Genomic DNA, 22,832 nt, shown 5'->3' with positions numbered 1-22,832 from the left:
AGGAATCACCTCTACAGAAAATCCCTGGCTGGCTGGAGCTCCCTGTGGCATCAGAGGGTGGATTTAAGCTTTCCAAGTGCCCTGAACAGCCCCCCAGCACTCCCAGGAGGTAAGAAGGGTGCCACCACACCTGGCACAGCCAGGGAGGCTTCCTCGTGTCCTGACCTGAGGAGACCACCCATGGGAGTGGGCTCTGCCTCCGTGGTGCTTCCCCAGCTCTCCTGGCCACTAATCCCTCTCCAGCCCTGCCAGGAGGTTTGGGCACCTTTCCATCAGGAGCTGGAGTGGGCCCAGGAGCTGTGCTCACACAGGTCACTCAGCAGGCAGAGCTACCAACCTGGGCTGCAGTCAGAGCACTGGCCCAAAGGACTGGCTGGGCTTCCAAGGGACGTGGAAAGAGCTGGATCTTGTCTTGTAAGAAGTGCCTCCTGTTTCAGAGAACGGTCCTTGCTCCTGGATCAGGTGGTTGGGAGCTTGTTCCCAGGGACAGGTTGCAACAACACACAGGGAAGATCAGTGCAGGAGGGTTTAGCATATTCCTGTGCTATTTTATAACACAGAAGTTTAACAGCACACTGTAAAGCACCTGAAACGTGCTGCACAAACACATTATTGTGTCTTGTGGAATATAATCATGTCTTGCCAGGGAGCTGCACCAGGGAACTTAAAATACACTTTCTGTTATTTTAATCTGGGAGTTTTGCACCATTTCCCCCCTCCCCAGAATTTGCATATCCTTTCTGTTCCTGACTCTGAGATGTGCACACATCCCTGCACACACAGTGCACACACACAGAGCACAGCTGGAACGCCAAAGCCTTGCCCCCTCTCCCAGCAAGAAGCTATTTCCTGATAACAGGGAACACCATCATTCCAGGCAATTCAGATGCACTGATATGAGACAAGTCACCCAAGGTCCCCAACCTTACAGTGGGATGGGAGAGGACATGACCAACTTCACTGATTCCAAGGAATGCCATTATTAAATCCACAGAGCCGAGCTTGAAACGAGGGAGGATTTTCCTTATGGCCACATCCTGTGTTCAAAGCACAACAGGCATTTTCTGGGGCATTCTCCTCACTTCTGACTTTCTAATTTCCCTCGAGGTATTGACTGGGGGGCTCAGGAGTCTCCTCACTAGCACGTTGTTCCCAAACCTTGGCAGAATCCTGCCCACGTTAAATGTTAACGGCAGCGTGGCACCGATTACCCAGGGACAGCACAATTACACATTAATTGGTGCACAGGGCTATTTAGAAGGCAGGATGTCAGTGACCTCCCCTGTGCTCCTCCAGCTCCCAGCCCTGGGTGGAGGGGGACCCTTCTCTCAACAGCCTTGTAACTCAAGTGTTACACCCGGGCTACTCCAGATCAAAGCAGGATCCCTGAGTGCAGCCCGGGCTCCCCCCAGCCCCTGGTTTATCAGAGAGAGGCACAGACAGACCCTCCCACTGCTGCTGCTCTGGGATGGGCAACTCAGGGATTTCAGGCAGGGCTCCTTTCCAATGAAGGGCTGGTGGTGGTCAAGCCAATGAGTGCAACAACCACCGAGTGCCTCCCAGTTCTCAGGGCAAAAAAAACCTGCTGCCATCCTGCTCTGTGTGTGCACAAGTGTGTGTGAGTGTGCCCGGAGCACTGAGCATGCAGAGGGAATGAAGGATCAGGTAATCCTGGAAGACAGAAAGAATAGAAAAACACAACAGGATTCTGGAACATTTCAGTGTCCTGTTGACTCATAAGATTGGAGCAGACAGGTACAGCCCAAAGACAGCATGATCTAAATGTGGGCCAAGCTCTAACACACAGCAGGAATGTCTAATTTTAGTCTGTCCAGTTTTGGCAATGTCACCTTTAATTGCATGGCTCATTTGAATTGTAAAACACCTTTAAAAGCTAACTAGTAAAAGGAAATAGGCCATATTTTCTAGACTAACAGTCATATTCAATTTTAACTGCAACGAAATTGGTTTTAAACAGTTAATGCACATTAGGACTTGAGTTACCAGAGAGAAACCATGGCCTGCAAACCCACATGCAGATGTTTTGGGTCTTGAATTGGGACTGCAGTGGGATCATTTTGGGGCAGTGCTTCTGCAAACCCTTTTGTGTGACCCACAGCTCCCTGGGATGGAATTTTCCTGGCTAACAAGTTGCAGATTTCTACACTGTGTGTGCTGTGGGTGAACTGCATTTCAGGTCTTCACACACAGGACTTTGTGAGGCTCAAATCAGCCTGAGGAGCAGGAGAGCCAGGCCAGTTCCACCAGTTCCCAAGGCACAGGATGTAGGGAATGGCCACATCACAGTGGACAGTGCTCTGGATGAGTCTAATTTGCAATAAAGCACAGGCCTCAGCAGGAACACAGATACATCAAAAATCTGGATACTAAATAAAGTCTATTTAGCAACTCTATTGCTGCCCCAGTTTAGGGTTTGGGGAAAAAAAAAATAAATCCACAAGTAAAAATGTTTTAGAAGAAGATTTTCTGAAAAACCTGGGCTGAAGCTGATTAGCTGCAGTGAGGATGGATTTTATCCCACGCCGGGTACGGGGTGAAATTTCCCAAATTTGTGATTTTGTGAGTGAAAGAATCCGCTGGAATCACCAAATCCGTGTGGGAAGAATTTCACAGCAAACTGCCCCTGGTCAGCAGAGGGAGGAGAAATACCGAGGAGTGCAGTTAAATAATACTCACACGTGAGGAATAATTACCCCGGGAGCCCAGATGGGAGGACTGGCACTACTTTGCTCTGACTTCCAGCCCTGATTAGCCAGACCCCAATTCTGAGCCGGTTTCCCGCAGCACCCTCTGGTTCTGCACTCCAGTCGTGGGGCTGCAATTGCAGGGGAAGTGCTGAACGGCTCCTGCAAGAGCCAAATCCTGCTGAGCCAGTGATGGAGGGGAATATTTAAGGACTTTGCCGCTGGCGGGACCTGCGCTGCCACCTGAAACACGCCTGACAAAGAGCACTTTTTTGTTGCTGCTGATTGTGCCCGTAAAGCAGGGAGTGTTCCCGGAGCAGTGGCTCTCTGCCTCCCTCTAGAGCGGCTCGGAGGGTACTCACAGAGTGAACTCCTGATTTTCCGGCGTGTAGTCAAGGGGTTTAACTCACTCTTTAGGTCTTCCTAAAATGTTTAAGCCCCCGGCAGTGACAGGACCTGGAAATGCAGCAGCTGAGCTCTTCCAGCTCTTCCATCCCGTGTGGTGACGTGTCCCAAGCAGGGACAAACTCGGTGTCCTTACAGAGCACCCAGCACAGCCAAGTCCCTGCTGCAATCACAAAACAAATAATGTCTATTAATATTAACAGGTTTCCCACTTTCTTAAATATCTATGATATGTTCTGAAATACATTCCACACTCTATTCGTGTTTTTCCCCAGTTTTGGATATTCACTGCCTTCCACCCAAAACAGGCTGCTCCTCCAGCACCACTCAGCCACGTCCCCTCGGATCCCTGGACGAGCTGGCACTCCCTGGGATGAGCAGGACCTTTGGCTGGTGGTCACTCCCCGCTGCTGGGAACCCCCTCCTGCAGCTGTACCTGAAAAGGTGTTTTTATGGACACAGTTTGCTGCCACAGACCACAGCAGGTCTCTGGGAGCCCATTCCTGGCACTGCTGGAAAGGGCAGTGGGTTCAGTGTCCCCTGTTATTCCAGAAGGGAGATAAGCAGGTGCCTGTCTGCCCCCAGTCAGCTCCACACAGCAAAGCACAAAGCCCACAGAAAGAATCTGTAACCAAAAATGTCACCTTTTATTCCCTCCAGTCCTGATTTCATGAAGTTTTTAAGGACACATCTAAATTTAGTCTTCAGAACTCTGCAATGCTCCCGGGAGATCTATTTACACATTAAAGGTCGTGCAGGTATCTATATCTTGCAAAAACCACGGACATCTTGACTGCATTCCTCATTAGAAATAACTGCTCAAATAATTAATGAACAATACTTGCTCTGGGCCTTTCCTAAGGGTTTTTGCTTTGTTTGAATATCCTCAACACTTCAAATTTGAAGTCTCCTCTCGAGACACACAAGTCACGTTTTTTCCTCCCTTAATGTAAGGCTTCCCTTCTGAGGTGTCCAAAACTTGATGCAAGATCTTGGTGGGACTCAATTCTGTTCTTTCCCCTTAAGCCTAACGAGTCATTAAAAAACTCAAGTGGGAAATAACATGGCAATTAAAAGCAGAATATGGAGGAAAAAAATTAAAGTAATGCATCCTTGGACTGTAATTTAGAGAATTTATTAGTCATAAAACCTTGATGAGTTATTCTTATGGCAAAACCTGTAATAAGAAGGAAAAAAAATGATAAAAATAATGAACACATTTGTATGACAGAAATTGTGGCAAGTGCGGGGAATGACAGAGTCCTCCTTGGGAAGGGTTGAGCTTCATAATTACAATCCTATAGATGTATCTTAATGCCATTGTTTCAGTAATATATTGACAAATTTGCCTTGGAAACCTTTTCCACTCGAACCACTTGCATTTTATCTTTCGAAAATAAACATGTCTGTTGCCTGCAGTGAAGCAAACTGCTGGGAGCTGAGGAAAACCACTGCTAGGAGGAGCAGAGTGTGCTGGAGTGAGTCTGCTGGGAGGTCTGGAGGGACCCCTGTCCGTGCATGGGGCTTGCACAGTCCCTGGGGTCACTTCCTTTGAAACACCACAGGAAGCAGGAAAAGGAAGATTTGGATTCAACCCCGTGGGTTGGATTTCAGAATCAGAAACCAGATCCTCCTGAAATCCCACCTGCAAACAAACCCCAAGCACAGCCAGTTGTGGGGCTCAGATTTAACGTGTCCCTTCTCCCCAGATCGCTGCCCCTCCTGGGCTTCCTCCCCAGGACACAGCCCCGGTGCCTGGGCCACATTTCAACAGGGACCAGGCCATGAGCAAACCAAAAATGCCAAGAATTAGAGGGCCCTGCAGCAGCCTGCAGCCAACACCACCCCGAGCCACCTCCCCAGCTCGTGTCCCTCCTCTGCTCGTGTCAAGGCTCATTTCATTCCCCAGGCAGGAATGTCCTGACAGGCGGGTGAGTAACACCTATGTGCTACTTGATGTATTTAATGGGAGCCTCAGAGCTCGTGGAGTCCTCCCAGAAGCCTATGATCTCTTCCAGAAATAACCATCAGTTGGAATGGAAGGGCTGTGATAGGCACAATCTGTTAGCAGCAAATTGAGCTGTCACCCTTGTATGTCATGTTCATTTGGCTGATTAAGGAGATATTAATCTACTGCCATTGTTACAGTATCTGTCATCCTGGGGGAAAAAAAAACCAACAAGGATATGCAGGCAGCTTTTCTGGAGAGATATATATATATACACACACACACACACACAGAGGAGAGAGCAGAGGTGTGCAGAATATAAATGAAACTCTAATCTGCTGCAAATATTGAACCAACTACAACTGATTACAGATGCACAGGAAGAACAAACAGCAGGTCCTGCTTCAGCTAATCCTGGACCTGGGCTTTGGCTGGTCCTGGCTGCCCCTCAAGGGCAGTGAGACCAATTCTGGGCAGTCAGGCTTTGCCTCCTCAGAGCACAAACCAGTTTAAACCATCTGTGTAATGGGTACAACAAGGTGTCACCAGAAGGAGCTCCTGACACCACGTTTCATTAGTTCAGGAGGCAACATCAAATGCCTTCACTGCTGCCTTGGGTGAAGGAGTGTAGACACCCCAATTTTTTTTGCTGAGGGGTTTCAAGGCAGGAAGCTCCTTAAATGGTGAACAAGCCTTGCATTAAGGTCCAAACCTGATGGTTGGACTTGATGATCTTACAGGTCTTTTCCAACCTCAACAATGCTATGATTAAAGCCTTTTTTTCCCCCTCAAATACCATTCCTGTTTCTGGAAAACACAGCACTGAATGCCCATTAAATATTCCCAGAGCAAACTTACCTGTCCTTCAGCAGCACTGCAAAACCAATCTCAGCAAATCTGCAGACAATCCTTTCCTTCCTTCCTTCCTCCCTCTGTGCCTTCCTCACCTGTCTGGATTTCCCCACAGGAGCAGCTCCCACGGCCTGTTCTCAGCACCATCCTGCCACCATTTCACCTGGAAAGAGATGAACCAGATGGTAATTTGGGAAGTGAAGGTCAGACTGCACCAGATGTGAAGGTCAGACTGCACCTCTGCCATGGAATAACAGAGCACTGACCATGGGCTGAGGATTCAGCACAAAATGCCTCCAATTTGGGGTGATTAAGGAGGGTGTTGAGTTACAACAGCACAGTAGTTTGTAAGGGAACACAGGCTACAGATCTGCTCAGGGAAAATCAGAAAGGAGCAAATTCACCTCCAGTGTCCATAGATACAACTCCCCCTGTCCTTCACCTGAAAACTCTGGTAAATAAATCTAAACTTCTGGGCAGTTTCCAGTGGAGATAGTTCAGAACATCCCTGTCTGGGTAACCCTGCTGGTTACAGAGCCCTTTAACAAGAGGCAACTGCCACAGCTTTTATTTAAGAGCAGAGCTGCCATTAAACCAGAATTTTAATGAATATGCACACAGAGAATCTTGTCTGTGTAGGGTCTTACTCATTTTTGTGGCGGGAGCATTAACACAACCTGAACAGCTCCAGAATCCATCATTAAAAATGAGCTGCTGGTTTCACGTTTTCTTGGATGAGAAAATGTATGCCAAGCCCCTCCAGCCCCCCCTTGCTTTTGCCACAGCCCTCATAGGTTATGTTTGAATCAATAACTATTTTAATATGGGGAGTTTAGAAAAGTTTGATTCAAATTCCTTTGACACAGTTCCATCAACATCCAGTTATAGAGCCATTCTGCATATGACTCATTAAATATTTAAAAGATTCCTATTATTGAATTAACTATTTATTGATTTATAATTTAAAAGATTTATGCTTGGCCATTAAAAAAAATTCCAAGCTGACTTTCACTTAAAGAGATGTCAGGTGCCATTTGCTGCTGGTGAATGTCTAATGTACCCTTTTCACCCCCGGAGTGAAGAAAGGACAATTACTCAAGGACCTCTGGTTCAATATTCAGACTGGTTGGACGCTGAGGTCTGGGGCTGCTGTTTTTTCCTGAGGCATTAGGTCATGCTCAGCAGCCTCCATCCATCCCACAAACCCTCCTCCCTCCCTGGAAATGCACAGCTTGTAGTTTCTCTCCCGTTACATTTATTGATTTGCATCCTGGATGAATTTTGCAGGGCGGGTGAGGCATCCTGAGTGCTGTTTTCCTGTGGCAAGGATGGTCCTGCTGAGGTCACAAATGCAGGAGGACAAACACAGAGACACCCACGTGCACAGCTGACCCTCCCCTTCCATCACTGCTCTTACAGCTTGGCACACTGGGGGGGAAAATGGGCATTTTAGAATTAAAAATGGGTTTAAGAGCTCTGCTGAATTGGGACCATAGAACTGAAAACATACTCTGGTGCTCACATTAACTCCCAGCTTCAAACCCAACACCACGCTACTGCTCTGCTTTTTCTATGAGGAGCTGGAGTAAAAAAATATTAATATACTGCCTTTATTTAGCACCTATAATCTAGGCTCACAAACTGCTTTAGCCACATTAATTATTTAAATCTGGAAGAGCCCCCAGGGGTGTCTATTATTATAATACTCCTTTTACAAATGAGTAAACTGATGCACAGGAAGGTTAAGTGACTCACTGAAGGCCACACAGAGTCCACAGCAGAGCCTTCCAAGGAGGAGGAGAATAACTGCACTGTCTGCCCTGACTGCACAAAATCAAGGTATTTCCAAAGACAGACAGAAATACTGCTTGGATCTAAAGGGGAAAAAAAAAAAAAAAAAAAGAAACACAAAACATGGGAATGACTTTTTTCTGTACCCAGCTAGCAAGGGTCTGCTTCAGATAATGATCTCTCACTGTTTGTTTTACTTCTGGCTTCGGGGACCTAAGTTTTAGTGATACACATTTTTCTACAACCCATTCTTGGCTCTCTATCAAACCCACACAGGGTAATTAGCACAGGTCTGTCAGACAAAACTACAGCAGAGTAATGCATTATACCCCAAAATTGTTGCTCCAGTTTCTCCAATCCGTGAATTATAAATAAAGACTTGAAAAGGCTGCTTACTCCAAGTAGGAACTATTTCAAGCCTGCCATACAGCTTTCCCAGTGGTATTGCTGGGGGTTAGGGATTAACCCTAGAAAAATAATTTCTGGAATATCAGACAGAGAACTGTAATAAACTGAGTTAGAATCGCTGTAAGAAAGGAAAAAGGGGGTATTATGGAGCCAGAGAAAGGGAAGCTCTCACCAGTGTGATATGGGAGAACACTTAAACAAATACAGATACACACACATATGAATAGATATGTTTGTCTTGCCTTTCTTCCTCATAAATGGGCACTGGAGAGTAGCACTGGGAGGCTGGCAGAGGCACAGGGGGTCAGCTCTGGTTGGAGCTGGGGCTCAGAGCAGTGAACAGCCCACAGGTCCAGCAGCAGTGAAATGGGGATGTGTTATTCCTGTCACAGTTGGTCACAGGGATGCTTTGGGATGCAAACCCCCATGATCCACCCCCCCTCTGCTGCAGCATCTCTGGTGGTCACAGACAGGTCACTTTGGCCCTCAGATCCCCCTGGCCTGGCCTGGCAGGTCCCTGTTGGCTGCAGGCAAACCCTGGGCAGATCTGCCCTTTGCTGTCTCTGCTGCACGGGGGGAGCAGCAGCTCCCACCACACGTGCAGGGTGACCTGGGCTGGGTTAGGGGTGTGATTCTGTCCATTAAAGGAGCTGCAGATGCCCCACACGTGGCTGCACAAAATAGTGCATGACTGGCCACAGCTGTCAGGGGTTTGCTTCCTTTCTTCTTTCCTGGGTGGTGGGTCCAGAGCAATGTTTGCTGTGGTGGTTTTCCCACAAGCAGGGGGTCAGGGATGTTCATATTCTCTGGATCCATTTGGAAAATGATGGGCAGGGATTTATCTTCAGCACCAACATCCCCACTTGGGACGAGGTTTGTCCTGGAGCTGCTGTTGGCTGTGAAGTGCCAGGCAGGGGGTGTGGGACAGGGCTTGGCAGGGCTGGGATCCAGCTCCCAGGGGAGTTTCTCCTCACCCAGCATGACCTGAAAAGCGTGAGCAGACAGTTGTGGGATGAGCACAGGAAGGGATGAGGTTTCTCCCCTCAGGGACACTGATGACAGACAGGCTCCTCATCAGCTTTGTCACCTGTAATGGACTGGAAACAGAAAAGCCCAGGACGAGGAGACACAACGAGTGTCTGCCTCTCTCTGCAGAGCAGGAGCTCCCAGGCAGTCACAGATAAACCATCTGCCCTGCCAGCCCTCATTAGGAGCTGCATCCTCACAACTTGTTGGCTGTCTGAGGCAGGGGAACGCACTGGGAACAGATTCCCTCAGGAATTTCCATGGAGCCCTGACCATTGAGTCAGTCCCACCGGCTCTCATGGTACCTCGGCCCCCAGAAACTAAGCAGCCTGACCAAGGAGTCCACCCACACCCACCAACAGTTTGAAATGTGGATGGTACCTGTTCCAGAGCCAGGGCAGAGCCATGAGCACTCGAGACGTCCACACAAACTCTGGGGCTCCTCAGAACTCCTTGGACAAACCCGACCAGAGAACAGGCTCCTGCCTTCCCTCTGCTGCTCACATGAACCTGCTGCAAATGTTCACAGAACCCAGGGGGGGTCAGGTTGGAAGGTCCCACCTCCCTGCCCAGGCAGGGTCACCCCAGAGCATGTGGCACAGGGTTGTGTCCAGACTGTTCTGCAATGTCTCCAGTGAAGGAGATGCCACACCCTCTCCTGAGCTGCAGGCAGGTTATCAGTGATGCTCAGGCATTTCCAGAGCTGTCCACATTCCTCAGGGAACACCATCCCTAAAGGCAAGTCCTTCCTCCTGCTCACAGGCTTGGCTTGACTGAGGATCCAGAAGTCACTGCCAAGGTAAAAGGAGAGTTGCGAGAATAATCTGATTTTTGGCAATACATATCCTCACAGAAAACTGGCACCTGAGCACTGACTAACCCAAAATACTTGTTCTTTAATTTATAGCCAGGCCAAAATGATCTGCCCTCATTTGCAAGTTTTTTAATATTAATCCTAGATAGCCATCACAGCAGCAAATAGTGTGTCATGTTTCATCTGCAATCAAACCCTGAATTTTATGGTACAGCACATAATGCTTATTTATACATATGCAATCCCCCAGAATAGTCAGGAACACATGCAGGGAGTAGCAGCTCCATTGCTTTGATATTTAAGTACCTGTGAATTACAACATTGCTATGTAAATCCATGCACACACACAGGAGACAGGCAGGCTGGAAAGGATACATACATGAATAGGCTAATTCAAAATGAGTGGAGGCAAAATGAATTATTCACTGGAGGTTTTTTATCTGCATTATTCACAGGATGCATTGGAACACAATTACCCACTTGGTCAGTAGACCTCTGCCCAAAGTTTACCAGGTTGGACTCGCTGAAGAGACAAAAAAAGGTTATTTCACAAATTGAGGTTCAGCCCAGCTCTGCATTTAGCAGTAATCACTGCACACCAAGATTAATAGAACATCATTCAGAGACTGAGAAAGCAAGTTATGATGAAGAAGCTGTTGAAACAGGAAACAGTTGATTTCCCAGGAGTCCCGTAAATCCACCTCTGATGTCCTTTCAAATTCTCTGTTATTGCTGCAAAAATTTTAAACACCCGTAAGAGGGTGAAGCAGCTGACACACTCATTTACCACGGGAAGAATTGTGTTCTGGGCCTGCCTTTGCAAACTGGTTCAATGTGCTGAGCAGACACATCAAACACGAGTGACCTCCTCCTCCTCCTCCTTCTCCTCTTCCTTCTCCTCTTCCTCCTCCTCAGGGCTTTGGGGTGCTGAGGGCACCCAGGATTGCACAGTTCACCACCTCCCTGCCTTTGTTTTGCCTCCCTGCTACCCCTCAGCACCCTCCTGCTCTCCCACAGCATTTTTTCCCCTTTAGCCTCTTATTTTGGGATCTCCAGACTCTCACATGCCTGTCATGTCAGGAGCCAGCAGGACCCTGCCACATCTGAGCTGGACATTCCTTCTGTTCCAGTGACAGGTGCCATAAATCTTTGTGAGGCACACGGTGATCCAGCCAAGGGAGCTCTAATGCCACAGGATTTATTTGATTTTATTCTGTTTATTTTAAGTCGACTAATTTTATACTAAATTGGGACTGAAGCTGTTCTGGGTGTTTTGCCAGCTTTTCAGCTGAGCCACCCAAGAGGAGAAGGGCAGGTACCATCCCACAGTGAGCCACCAGCTTCATTTAGCAGTGAACTGGTTAATTCTCCAGAATCAGGAAATAATACTATGAAGAAGTTACAATTTTTGTTTCAGAATCTCCTGAATCTCCACACGTTTCATGATCCACAATTAAAGGCCCCTGCCCTTGTCATCAGCACAGTGACCCATCAAAACTCTCCAGAAAACACGATTTTTCCCCCATCAGACCCTCCATTCCCTCAGTGTGGGGAATCTGGGCTCAGTTTTCAGCTCTGCTTCAGATGTACCCCCTTTCTGAAGACAAGCCCCTCTCTCTGTGCCTGCTCAAACTTCAAGGTAACACCACGACAACTGTTTTCCCCCATAAGGATCTCCTGACACAAATGTCTCACCCTGGCACTAAAAACGCTGTGTTGAGGAGCTGACAGCCCGTGTGTGACTCTTGAGGAGCCCCAAAGCAGGGGTTACTCATGGACTCTGTTTGCTGTTGTGCCAAGAAACCAATTTTTCAGTATCAAAAATCACCTTTTCTTCACGTGCTGAAGCGTTCTTAATGTTTAACTGCACTCTTTAATTTTTCGCTACAGAACAGAAAAACAGATTTAAATCCACAGGTTTCAGCATCATCAAGGAATAAACTCCCTTTCCATGGCCCAGACTAACATTCTTCCCAAGGGGACGACAAGCACCTCCTGTATTTCCGTGCTTGGGGGAGAGATGTTTAAAAACCAGCTCTCAGAGCCAGTCTTTATGTTTGGAAATCCACTGAACAGCCAGAATGCTTTGTGTCCTCCCCATCCCACGGTGCTGCCACGGGCTCCCCGTGTCCCCTGGACCTGGAACCAGCTGCCTCTGCCCTCAGACCCCACTGGGCTCTGGCCCCAGTGCTGGAGTTCAAGAACACAAACCACATTGGAGCCAACGGGTCCCATTTACCAAACCCCAGCCATGCATGACTTTCCTTACGTGAACAGCCCATTCTTATGTTTCTTCATCAAGGGGTTTCCCTTCCTGCTTTCTCAGCTGTACAGTGTCTCTGGATTTTATTTTTTTTTCTTTTTGGCTTGAGGTCTCTGCCTAATTATCTGTAACCTTCTGTTCGAAGATCGCTGTCCTGGCCTGATAAAAACCAGTAACTTTGAAAACAAACTGGGCCTTAATTTTCCTTGACAGCCCTTCTTTAAACATGTGGGCAAAGCCCCGGCTTAATTAAATGCACATTCGTATTCCAAACAAATTAAGTACAATTAAGGACTCTGAGTTATGGGTATCTATCACTCGGCGATGTTTTTGTAAAAATTACCACATTTAGATCAAACACAGAGGACCCTTTGCTTAATTGCTTCATTAGGGCCCGATGCAATAGGCTTCATAAATACAGGGTCTGATGTCTCTTTGGGAATTGCCCAAAAGACGGCTCTTAAAGTAATTGCTTCCACATTTCTGCCCGTGCAATGTTCCTGTGCTCAGGGATGGCAGTGGGATGGATTGCAGTGGGATAGATGGCAGTGGGATGGCTCTCAGGCAGGGAGGGAATGGGGGTCCTGCCGTGTCCCCCAGCACAGGGACTCCTGCCCAGCTCTGGGGGAGGAAGGGCTCAGCCCCTGGGTTATTCCCAGCTCATTTCCATGAGGAGTTGGACATTCCCTGGCTGTGGCACTCTGGGGGCTCAGAGCTTCTCCTGCACCACCAAAGAGCCCCCAGCCCGAGGTAACGGGGGCTTTGGGAGCTCCTCTGCAAGGAGTTGCTTCAAAACAATCACAAACTCTCAGAAAACAGTAGATGGGTCTGCCCTGGGTATTTGACCAGTTTTGTCCCTTTGCCTCTTACCAGTGCAGCAATTCTGACCCTTTAAAAAATAAACCTGTTTACAATGATTGCTTTACCTGAACACACCCTAATTCTGGTTAGATCAAACCTTCCTTCACACACACCTAGAGGGAGGGACCCAGTTAGAGGGAGCCCAGATGTGCCCCCCTTGCCCACATTAGTGCCACCCAGTGCCCATGGATAATGGGGGTGCAGAAAGGGACCAGGGCACAGGGGTTTTTTGCTGATAACATGTCAAAAAGGCAGCAGTGGCATTCTTCCCCTCTTGCACTTGTTTTCTGGCTTACTGACAGACCCAGGAGTTCTGCATTTTCCCCGTGGAAGCCAAAAATGTGCACCCAGGAGCAACAGGACTGATTGTGGCAGAGCCCAGGGGGAGTGGAGCTGCCTGCACGTCACCCTCCAGTGAAAGGTGTGCAGCACTTCTGTATTTCTGTTCAAATTACTACCAAGAAACAAAGTGTAACTGAAAGCTTTTCAATTCTTTCTCTTCCAGCTCCCTTTGTATCTGTCATCTCTCTTTTTTTTTTTTCATTTGCTCTTGAAAACAGACAGAAAACAGATAAACAGAAAGATGGGAAAGGGAAAAGGAGATCCGTCTCCTCCAAAGAAAATGCTTCCAAGTTTTTATCTCATGGTAAAACTACCCAGAAAGACATTGTTTCTTTGATGAAATGTTTTAGCTTCCTGGAAAGTGCAGGTTTTTTCATGGAGATCATCACTAGTTGCTCATAACTTGTAGCAATTTAAATCCATGCTGGTGACAAAGGTTGTACAGGGGCTGAGCTGTTTCATTTATGAACAACATTATTTCAGCATGTTAATGTCAATTCATCCTGACCACACTGACAAGACCAGTGTTGACAAATCTGGAGACAGATACAGCAGAAAACGCAGAAAACAAGTAATGAAAATATTATCACTGCTGTGGGGAAAGGAGTTCCCCGAACCACAAGACGAGGTACATCCCTGTACTGCCCTGCTGAAAGAGATTTAAAATTCCCCAGGACTGAGTTCTCCATGTCCCATCCCCCAGGTGTCTCAAACAGCTGATGAGTTTTTGGGCTGGAATTCTCCCTGTCCCACTGACAGGGTGAGGACACCCTCCCCAGTGTCTGTCCCCACTGACCCCAACCATCACACAGGGTCTGTCCTTCAATCCCTCGAGCCACAGAAGCCTCTGGATCTGCAGATTTCCAGATTTATCCCGGGGATAAACAGCAGGATAAAGAACTGAGCAGCCAAGGAACGTGCTAAGGGCACAGAAACAGGAGTCAGCCTGATTTCCACAAGTTACACGAGTCCATCAACCTCCAGTGGCCAGAGGAGCAGAGCTGCTCATTTCCCCCCTGCTTTATTCTCCAGACCAATTTTCCTCAATGCTAAAGCAGAAAAAATGAACGGCAGATTGTCCAGTTCATGACTGGATGGCTGGCAACAGAAATCCTATTTCCAAACTGACCCCTGCTTTCCTGCATGGCATTCATTAATTCCACAGGCTCACATTTCTGGGAAGATGTCAGTCACGTATGTGATTTTTCTATCAGCTATTAATGCCAGATCACAAGGTGAGAAAGCAGGGGTTTTAATCTCAGGACCCTCAGGAGATGGAGCTGCATACATTTGGTGTGAGCCATGTGTCTGGAAATGTCAAGGACAAATATTTTTAAAGTAAGGAGTGAGTGTTCATACCCATGTGCAATCTGAAGGGCTGCAGAAGTGATCCAAAGCAGCCCTTTTCTCCCTGCTGGAGCCAGCACACAGCTGCTGCTGCCCAGGAATGGAGTTCAGAGCACCCAACAGGCACCTCTGCATTTAGAAATTTGCATGGCTTGAGTGACATTTTCAGGCTCTCCTAAAGGCTTTGCCCATGGCAGCATTTACTGTTCTACTTCATAGAGAAAATAAAAGTTTTACTGTTAGAACAGTAGAAGTTCTCTGTCTCTGGAAATTGTTTGTTCCTTCATTCTGAATATGAGGTTAGTTCCTCACCTCTGGGGTTGTTTTTTTTCCTTCTCCATTAGATTCTTTTCCCTAAATTTTCCCTGATTATGCAAAATCAAGCACCGAGTTTATTACAAAGCCCCTAGTTTTAGACCTAATTACAGATCCCACCTAAGAATTGCACAAAATCCCCTTTTTCTTCCCATCCTTTGCACAACTAAATGATAACTTTGAGTCCCATCATAATCCAGGTGCCAGACAGCAAATAAGTCCACTACCACTGCTGGAACAGAAGTAACCACATTACTGAGAAATAGGCAGAAACCCCATTAAAATGCCATTTAGGTACATTGATTTCTAACATAACATACAAAGAACTAACACTGTCCTTTGCTTTCTCTCCTGCAAGTTCCACAAAAAATATCTGACACTGTGAGAGGTTTCCTCAAAGCTGTGCTGTCAGAGGAGGAGAAAAAGAGACCAATTTTTTTTTTGTCAATGATGGACCTGCTGGTTGCCCATCCAAGAAGTGCCCCTTGGAGGGTGGGAGCAGGGCAGATGTCCATCCCCAGCAGGACTCCTGGCCCCAAATTGCCAAGTCTTGGTGGGAACACGAGTGACCCCGGAGAAACAACAGTTCCATCCAACCACAGGAACCACACCAGCCGAGGAAAACCTTGGCATGACACCCATTTCACACACCACTGCCCGCTGCTGCAACCCAGGAATGCTCTTTAACTACCAAAGACTTGCAAATAGTTACTCATTTGCCCTTCATGTGCTGTCACTAATTTTCTTTCTGTGGGTCCTACTTGTTTCTAATTGTTCCAGTTCAAGCCCAAAAGAGTGTGAAGATCATCAGCCTTCCTGCCGATGTGAAGGAGGTGTTCCCAGGTGAGTGTTGGGAGTGTTCCCAGGTGAGCGTTGGGAGTGTTCTCAGGTAAAGGGTGAGAAGAAAGAGAAAGCTCTGAGGAATTGTTTGCACTATTGGCAGATCTTTTCCTAGAGAGCTGCTCCACTGCTTGAAGCACAGCCCTGCCCCTGCCCTGAGCTGCTAACTGCCCTAGAACATATTATCCTACTTAGTGCATCCAGCTCCAAACGTCGTGTATCTGGAAGCGACAAGGGAGAAGGCTCCTTTATCAAGTCAATCTCCAACCCCATTATGTTCCTCTACAACAGTTTCCGTAAACATTCAGCAATTTTCAGTGTCTGAGTTGCGCAGCTGAAGAGGTGCATAAACAGGCTCCACTGAAATGTGAAGATGACTGATAATGTACTAACACTGAGACCCCTTGCTGGGATTATTACCCCCTGAGTGCTCCTTACAGAATGTGCCTCTTATCTCACACTGACAACGCTAATAGAATATGCATAGCCCTATTAGCATACAAGATAATAGCACCCTGGAGGGGACAGAGCCATAAAACTTTAAGTAGAAATCAAAACAGAAGGAGGAAGAAAAAGGGAACATTGTCACAAGCCAAAAAGGAGAAAAAAAAAAAAAAGGGAGCCTGAGGGCAAATTTTGCTGCAGAAAACACACATAGTCATAATTCTTGTGCTAGTCACCATGCAAATGGTAATAGTCTTTAGTCCCATGAATACTATCAGTGCCGTGTTTGCTGTGAAACATTAATTGAGATAATGTGCCCCTTTCGGATGCAGCGGGGAGCCGTACGTCAAATTGTACCACAACAAAATTACGGCAACATCTGCAAGAGACACACAACAGCCATTGGGGTACCTTGCCTTGGATGAGTCCAAGCGGGTCTCCGGCTCCGCAGATGGAGAGCGCGGCGGAGCAGGAGCCGGGAGGGGAGGGAGCAGCTGGCACCGCGCACGTGGGTACCTGTGGCTCGCCCCTCCTCAGCTGCCGCCCGGGGAAAAAGCTCTCCAGGTTAGAACGTGTTATCTCCTGACCCTACTTCAGTCGCGGGATTAAACCTCCGGCAGCTCTTTGAATGCCAAAGCCCCTCTTTAGTCACGTCTGCCCGCCGCATTCACATTTGTTCCCTGTAACCCTCCATTGTAGCGCAGCTTTCAGAGCTCACCCGCAGCTGGCAGCCGGCCACGCATTCATATGCTTTCCATCTTCCAGCAATAGCCAAAGTAAATCTTTCAGTGCTTGGCACAAGAGTGTGAATTCAATAAAAAAGGCTTCAAACAAGTTTAAGATGGCTTGTCTCTAAACAAACGAAGAACAGTGAGCTTTTTGAATGCTCATTGTGGTTCAGTTCCTGCCTACAGCTAAATCCAGATAACCCCCAGCAGCACTGACAACCCCGTCTGGTAAAACAGTCACCTGTCAAGCGGGGATGAAAATACCTTCACATCCAGGCTCAGAGGGGCTGCGGGGAGGTGACCTGCTGCTTACCAGGAGCTTCAACGGGGCAATCAAAGGTCCTCGTTGTCTTCTTTGTGAGACCCGAAACTCCCCAAGGCCGGTGCTGAATGCGCAGGACCCCGGGGGAATCCGAGCCCTGGGAGCGTTCCCTTTACAGAGATGGTGTCAGGAGGTAACAAGCTCGGGATCCCTGGGGTGCATTTTGAGGCATCGTGCAAAGTTTTCTGGGATTCCTCCTGGCATTCACTGGGGTTTCTATAGAGCCCAACTCTTTGTGCGGGGGCTTTGTGTTGCAAAGTTTTGCAGCCTGTGTGAGTCTGCCTCGCTTCATTTTGGTTGATGGTACTTTATGCTGGAGGTTTCAGCAATTAGGACACAGTTGGAAAAGACTGTGGTAAAGAAAAGACAGCCATTTTGGGAAAGGAAAGCAGGGGGAAATTAGAGGAACGATTCCTGAATGTGCCTCCCCATGTGTCCGTGCGTGGATGTGTGTCAGTGCAGGCATTCATCCTCTGCACCTGTGTTATCACAGGAAAAGCTGCTCCTACCAAAACCAGGGAGATTTTAGAGATTGCTGAAGTATTTCTTTAAAATGTTCTTCTGTGGTTGATACAAACTCTGGAATAATTTCTCCTTTTTTTTCCTGGAGAGATAACAACACACCTGTGTGTGCAGTGTAGGAACTAAAGTGACGTGTGGATCAGGGATGTTCAATCCTCACAGGTCACCTTCATTCTTCACACTGACTCTCTGACCAGGCTCATCATCAGGAATTAAACAAGGAAATGCTATTTCCATAAAAAGATATCCCAGCATTGGTTAATGGGATGCCTGGGGACCTACACCTGAAGAAACAACTTCACTGGGACCAAACGGGATCTGAGGGGGGTTCCCTGCCCATGGCAGGAGGTTGGGACTGGATGATCTTTTAGGGCCCTTCCAACCCAAAAAACTCTGGGATTCTATGATTCCATGTTTCCAGGACTTGGAGTGATGATTCTCACTGAATGTTGGTCAGTGCTTGGCATATATGGGGGAGTATTTTCTCCACCGTGCAATCCACGGTTACCTGGGTTAAATGGCTTTCTGTGTGCAAAGAAAAAAAAAATGAAAAAAATTAGAGATATTAGAAGTTTGGAAAAAAAGCTTTAGAAATATTAAACTCTGAGAACAGAGAAAGGTTTGTGCAACTCAGGTGAAGGTGAGTTACCTCCCTCACAGGTCTGTACCTGGGATTTCTCCTCCTGTCTGTACATTTGTGCTCTGTCCCCTCTCACGTCTCTCTCAGTGAGGTCCAGCCCCCGGTTTGGTCTCGCTGTGCTCCCTGACTCCCCTCGGGTCAGGGGGGCAGCTCCACACACACACTTCCTTCCAAAGTTCAGCCCACAAATGCCAGGCTTTCCTTGTGGACCTTCCCTGGCTGAGACAGCAGACAAGGGGAGACAAGTAACAAATTGTTGGTTGTGTTTTCCTTCCTGTGCACCCCGAGGAGTTTGGTGCTCCAACACAGGGAATGGGAGAGGGAAACACTGTCTCTGTGTGTGTGTGTGCGCACTTCAGAAAGGCAAACAGGGAGAGACAGGAGTGTCAGCCAGCTCCTTTCATGCCATTAATTATTCCAGAATAAGAAAGTATCTATTTTCCCTATAGTAAGGCTTAACTTCCTCAGCAGACATTATCTCCCAGGCTCCCTGGCAGCCCGGGATGCAGTAATACGGTGCAGTCTGGATGTTGTTATGTATTTATTAAGTTGTATCAGGGCCCATTTAGCAGCAGCTCTGCAGTTTATCACGTAAATATCGAATGCCAAATACAAAAGAGAAGAAAATAGCAACATAAAAAATTTATCTTTGGGGGGGAGGAGAGGGAGAAAGGGAGAGGGAATGGTGCTGATAATGTGATTGTGCCTTCAGCAATAGTGGTTAATATCCTTCTGCAGGGGCGCGGTGTAAAAATATTCCAGAGCTGGGGGAGGAGGAGGAGGAGAGGGGAGCCGAGCTGGTGTTTGTTTGTTTTAAAGTGTATTCTGGTTGCAGGCTGGGTCAGCGGGTGGCCAGACTGAGAAAATGAGTCCCCCGGGCTGTAATAATTGTAACTGTCAGGGAAAAAAAGTCAAGGTCTTAGATAGCAGTGGTCTGCTCTGACTTCTGACCATGGAGAAATATATATGAAAACTATTGCCTGGGGCACTCGGGGAAGAAACCAAGAGGTTTTAACTCGTGGTGGCTTGTGCTTATGAATTGGAAAACTCGTTTTGCACCTTGGTGGTTTGTATCTTTATGATTATTTTCATTTGCAGTATAAATGAAGCTCGAGGTGCTCTTTTTTCTTGTGCCCGAATGTGTGATGCAGTGAACACCCACTACCAGGCTGGCTTTATCACAGCACGAGGTTTATCACTGATCTTTTAGCAGTGGTTATTCACAAGGAAAGGCAGAATCTCGTTATCTCTTGCAGTGCACTCACCATTTATCCGAGGGGTCCAGAGCTGCCTGCAATGGATTAATACAGAATTACACACAGGAAACTTCACTGGCTGCAACAAAAATGTTCCAGGTATAAAAGCAGTGCAAGAGAGATGTTGGAGAATTTAAACCACACAAGATTAAACCTTGCAAAGTGGAGGGGGAGGGGGGAAGAGCCCATAAACCTTGTTTCTTCTTATTATTTTTTTATTATACAGCCAAGGACTAGTGGCTGACTGGTCGATGTGCATGAATCTTCAATTTGCCCCTTTATTTAGGGCAGATTGGAAGCTCTAATGACAATTTGCTAAAAACCTGAGCCCAGGGAGTAACACTTGGCTGTCTGCTGCACAATATCAGGGGTGTGTTCCCTACTTCAGCTGGGAGGGAGGGAAGAATTCAGCCCAGACCCTTCTCTTCTCCTGGCAGGGTCATCTGAGCACAAAAGCAGCTGCAAAGCAATCCTGTGACACAGCACTGCAAGGTTTGGAGACCTTGGACTTGTTTGTATTTGCAGGGGGTGAGAACAAAATCATCTGAGCAGTGACAAAATTCACTTGTGTCTGGTCACCTGTTCCCCCTGTGTGTCCCTTTGTCTTTGGCTGAAGAAAACACTCTGGTGCCCAGAAGCTTCCTCATCAGAACCCATGTCCTTCTGCAAAATGTTCTGGCTTCAATTAAATGTTATGTTTATAATTGTAAAATTCTTTCTTCAAACATCCCAGCTACTCTGAGAGCTTCCTAATATTAATTAATTAGTAAATGTAATTCTTTTGAAAAAAATTAATGAGGGGAATTGGAAATAATATTTATATACGTGGTGAGACCCAAATAAACTACACAAACATGAAGCAACAATTAATCCCAGTTTGAGGGTGACAACAGCAGGTAAGGTTTTGCTGGTAAACAGGGATAATTGTTGCTGGAATGTGATTTACTTGCTGAAAGTCACTGCAACAGTGAACTGGATAACTTTTATGGGCCCCAGCTGTACTTTACTCACCTTCCTTATGGTCTGCCTGGGTCTTGTGAAGACAGCAGAGCAAATGCAATGGAGAAAGAGAGGGCAGTAACAGCAGCAGTGAGGGACAAGTGCTGTGGAGCAAAGAGGCACATGTGAGAAAGAACATCACTGGTACTGGTGTTCCATCCTTACACAGAGAGCTCCCCTGCTTTGGCTCCCAGTAGTCCCAAATTGCAGTAATTCACATTTCAGTGCTCATTGCTCTTTGTAGGGAGGCAGCAGAAACAAGAGACAGAACTTGTGACAATGCTTTGGGACCCTCTCTGAGGCTGCTCTGCCTCTGGAGCCAGGCAGTGCTGAGAGGAGCAGAGACTCAAAACCCAAAGAGAAACACCAGCTCCTCTGGGCTGAGGAGAACAGCAGAGCCCAGGCACTTCCCCTCTCACCCTGCACTAAACCTGGCCAGTTCTACTGGGAAAAGGACGTGGCATCCAGTCTCACTCCAGAGACTGCAGGCACAGAAAACCTACCCTTTCTATTTGTTAGTTGTTCCAGCAGCTGAGGGTGTCCAGTGAGAACAATTTGAATTTGAACAATTTGAATTTGCCTTCTCACCCATGATGTTTCTGTTCTGCTCCTGTCAGGACTTCTGCAGGGCTTTGTCTTCTCCACTTGTGAAGGTGCTGACCCATGGTATCAGTATTGCCCCCAGATCATGGTTTTAGCATTAAATATTGCTTCACACGGGCCCACCCCAAAGTCCTGGAATGAGGAACGTGGTCACTGGGCAAGCAAACCTAAATCTTCCTGCTCTGACAACAGGGTAGGAAGCCAGGGTGGAGATCTCAGCTCTAAGGGACTTCCATGGTTTTGAATCTCTCTGAGCCTTCATTTGCTGGCGAGCTCAGCCTGGAGCCAGGCCCAGGAACCCCCAGGGCTCCTCTTCTCTCAGCTTTTCAGAAATGCCACCTGGCTACAGGAGGAGGCAAAGGTGCAGCTGTCCCTGCCCAGCACAGGGGTCACAGCAGCTACCTGGGGCTCACTAATGCAGCCTCTGCCCAGAAGAGCAAACAGCCCTGCCCCAAATTTGCTGTTTTAAGGTGAAGGTGGAACAGGCGAAGATCTCAATGTCACTCCAGAGCTGGGAGGGAGGGCTGCGAGGAGGAGGAAGGCAGAAACCTTCACAACTAATGTCAATTTTCTGCATCAAATATTTTGATAATTAAACAAAGCTGATCAAGAGAGGAAAACAGCAGGTCTCCAGAGCTCCGGAAGCAGAGGCCCATTAAATAGAAGAGTCAGAAAGTGCCAGAGGCGGCAGCCTCAGATTAATGGCACTCCAGTAATAGATTTTCCCAGGCACAGTCACACAGGAGACAACTACTGTGTAGCCAGAGCAGCGATGAGGCCGTTAAAGCAACAGTAACATTAAATCACCTGGTTCCAGGGGTGAGGGGATGGATGTGGGAGCGAGGGGATGGATGTGGGAGAGCATCGGCTGCGGCGCCGCCGAGGGCAGAGAGCTGGGTCTGCTCCCGGGCACAGGGGCTGCATCCTGGCACTCACTCACGGCAGGGCAAGCTGGCAGCTCAGATGGAGGGGGAATGTAAAAACAGATAAGCAGCAGTTCCAGAAGGAGCACAAATATCCCTCCCTGAAATGGAGAAATGGGCATTCAACACCTCAGCGTTCGGGTTTGCCAGGACCGACCGCAATTATCGAGTACAGATTTTGTCTCTGGTGTTTGTCCCCTGACTTTCAGGGTGTTAAAAGACCATTTTGCATTTGTTCAGATGTAGCTAAAGCCGAGGAAGGGAATGGGAGGGATGGCAGCAGGGTGGGAAAGCAACCCTGTGATCTTATTCAAGCCAGTTTTATCTCAGCGGTGCTTGAACTGATCTTCCTTGAAATGTCCATCCTGTCTAAAGCATTTCTATCCATTCTATAATACAATAATAACAGAAACAAGGGTTTCTTCCAAGCCAGGCTGGCATGGATTAGAGTCCACCACGAGAGTACCTCGCTCCCAGC

General features: G+C 47.6%; 1 long non-coding RNA gene across 1 annotated transcript; it reads right to left on the bottom strand.

The window, feature by feature from the left end:
- Positions 1-19,838: 19,838 nt before the first annotated feature.
- On the bottom strand, positions 19,839-22,346 carry LOC116797539. Its single transcript, XR_004360679.1, has 3 exons — positions 22,239-22,346; positions 20,841-20,932; positions 19,839-19,864 (listed from the first exon to the last, which is right to left on the bottom strand). It is a non-coding gene; the product is annotated as an uncharacterized LOC116797539 (long non-coding RNA).
- Positions 22,347-22,832: the final 486 nt, after the last annotated feature.

The sequence above is a fragment of the Chiroxiphia lanceolata genome, chromosome 22, assembly GCF_009829145.1.
Source record: "Chiroxiphia lanceolata isolate bChiLan1 chromosome 22, bChiLan1.pri, whole genome shotgun sequence".
Lineage (NCBI taxonomy): Eukaryota > Metazoa > Chordata > Aves > Passeriformes > Pipridae > Chiroxiphia > Chiroxiphia lanceolata.
Note: the sequence above shows the minus strand (reverse complement) of the source record. Positions and strands in the feature narration are given on the sequence as shown.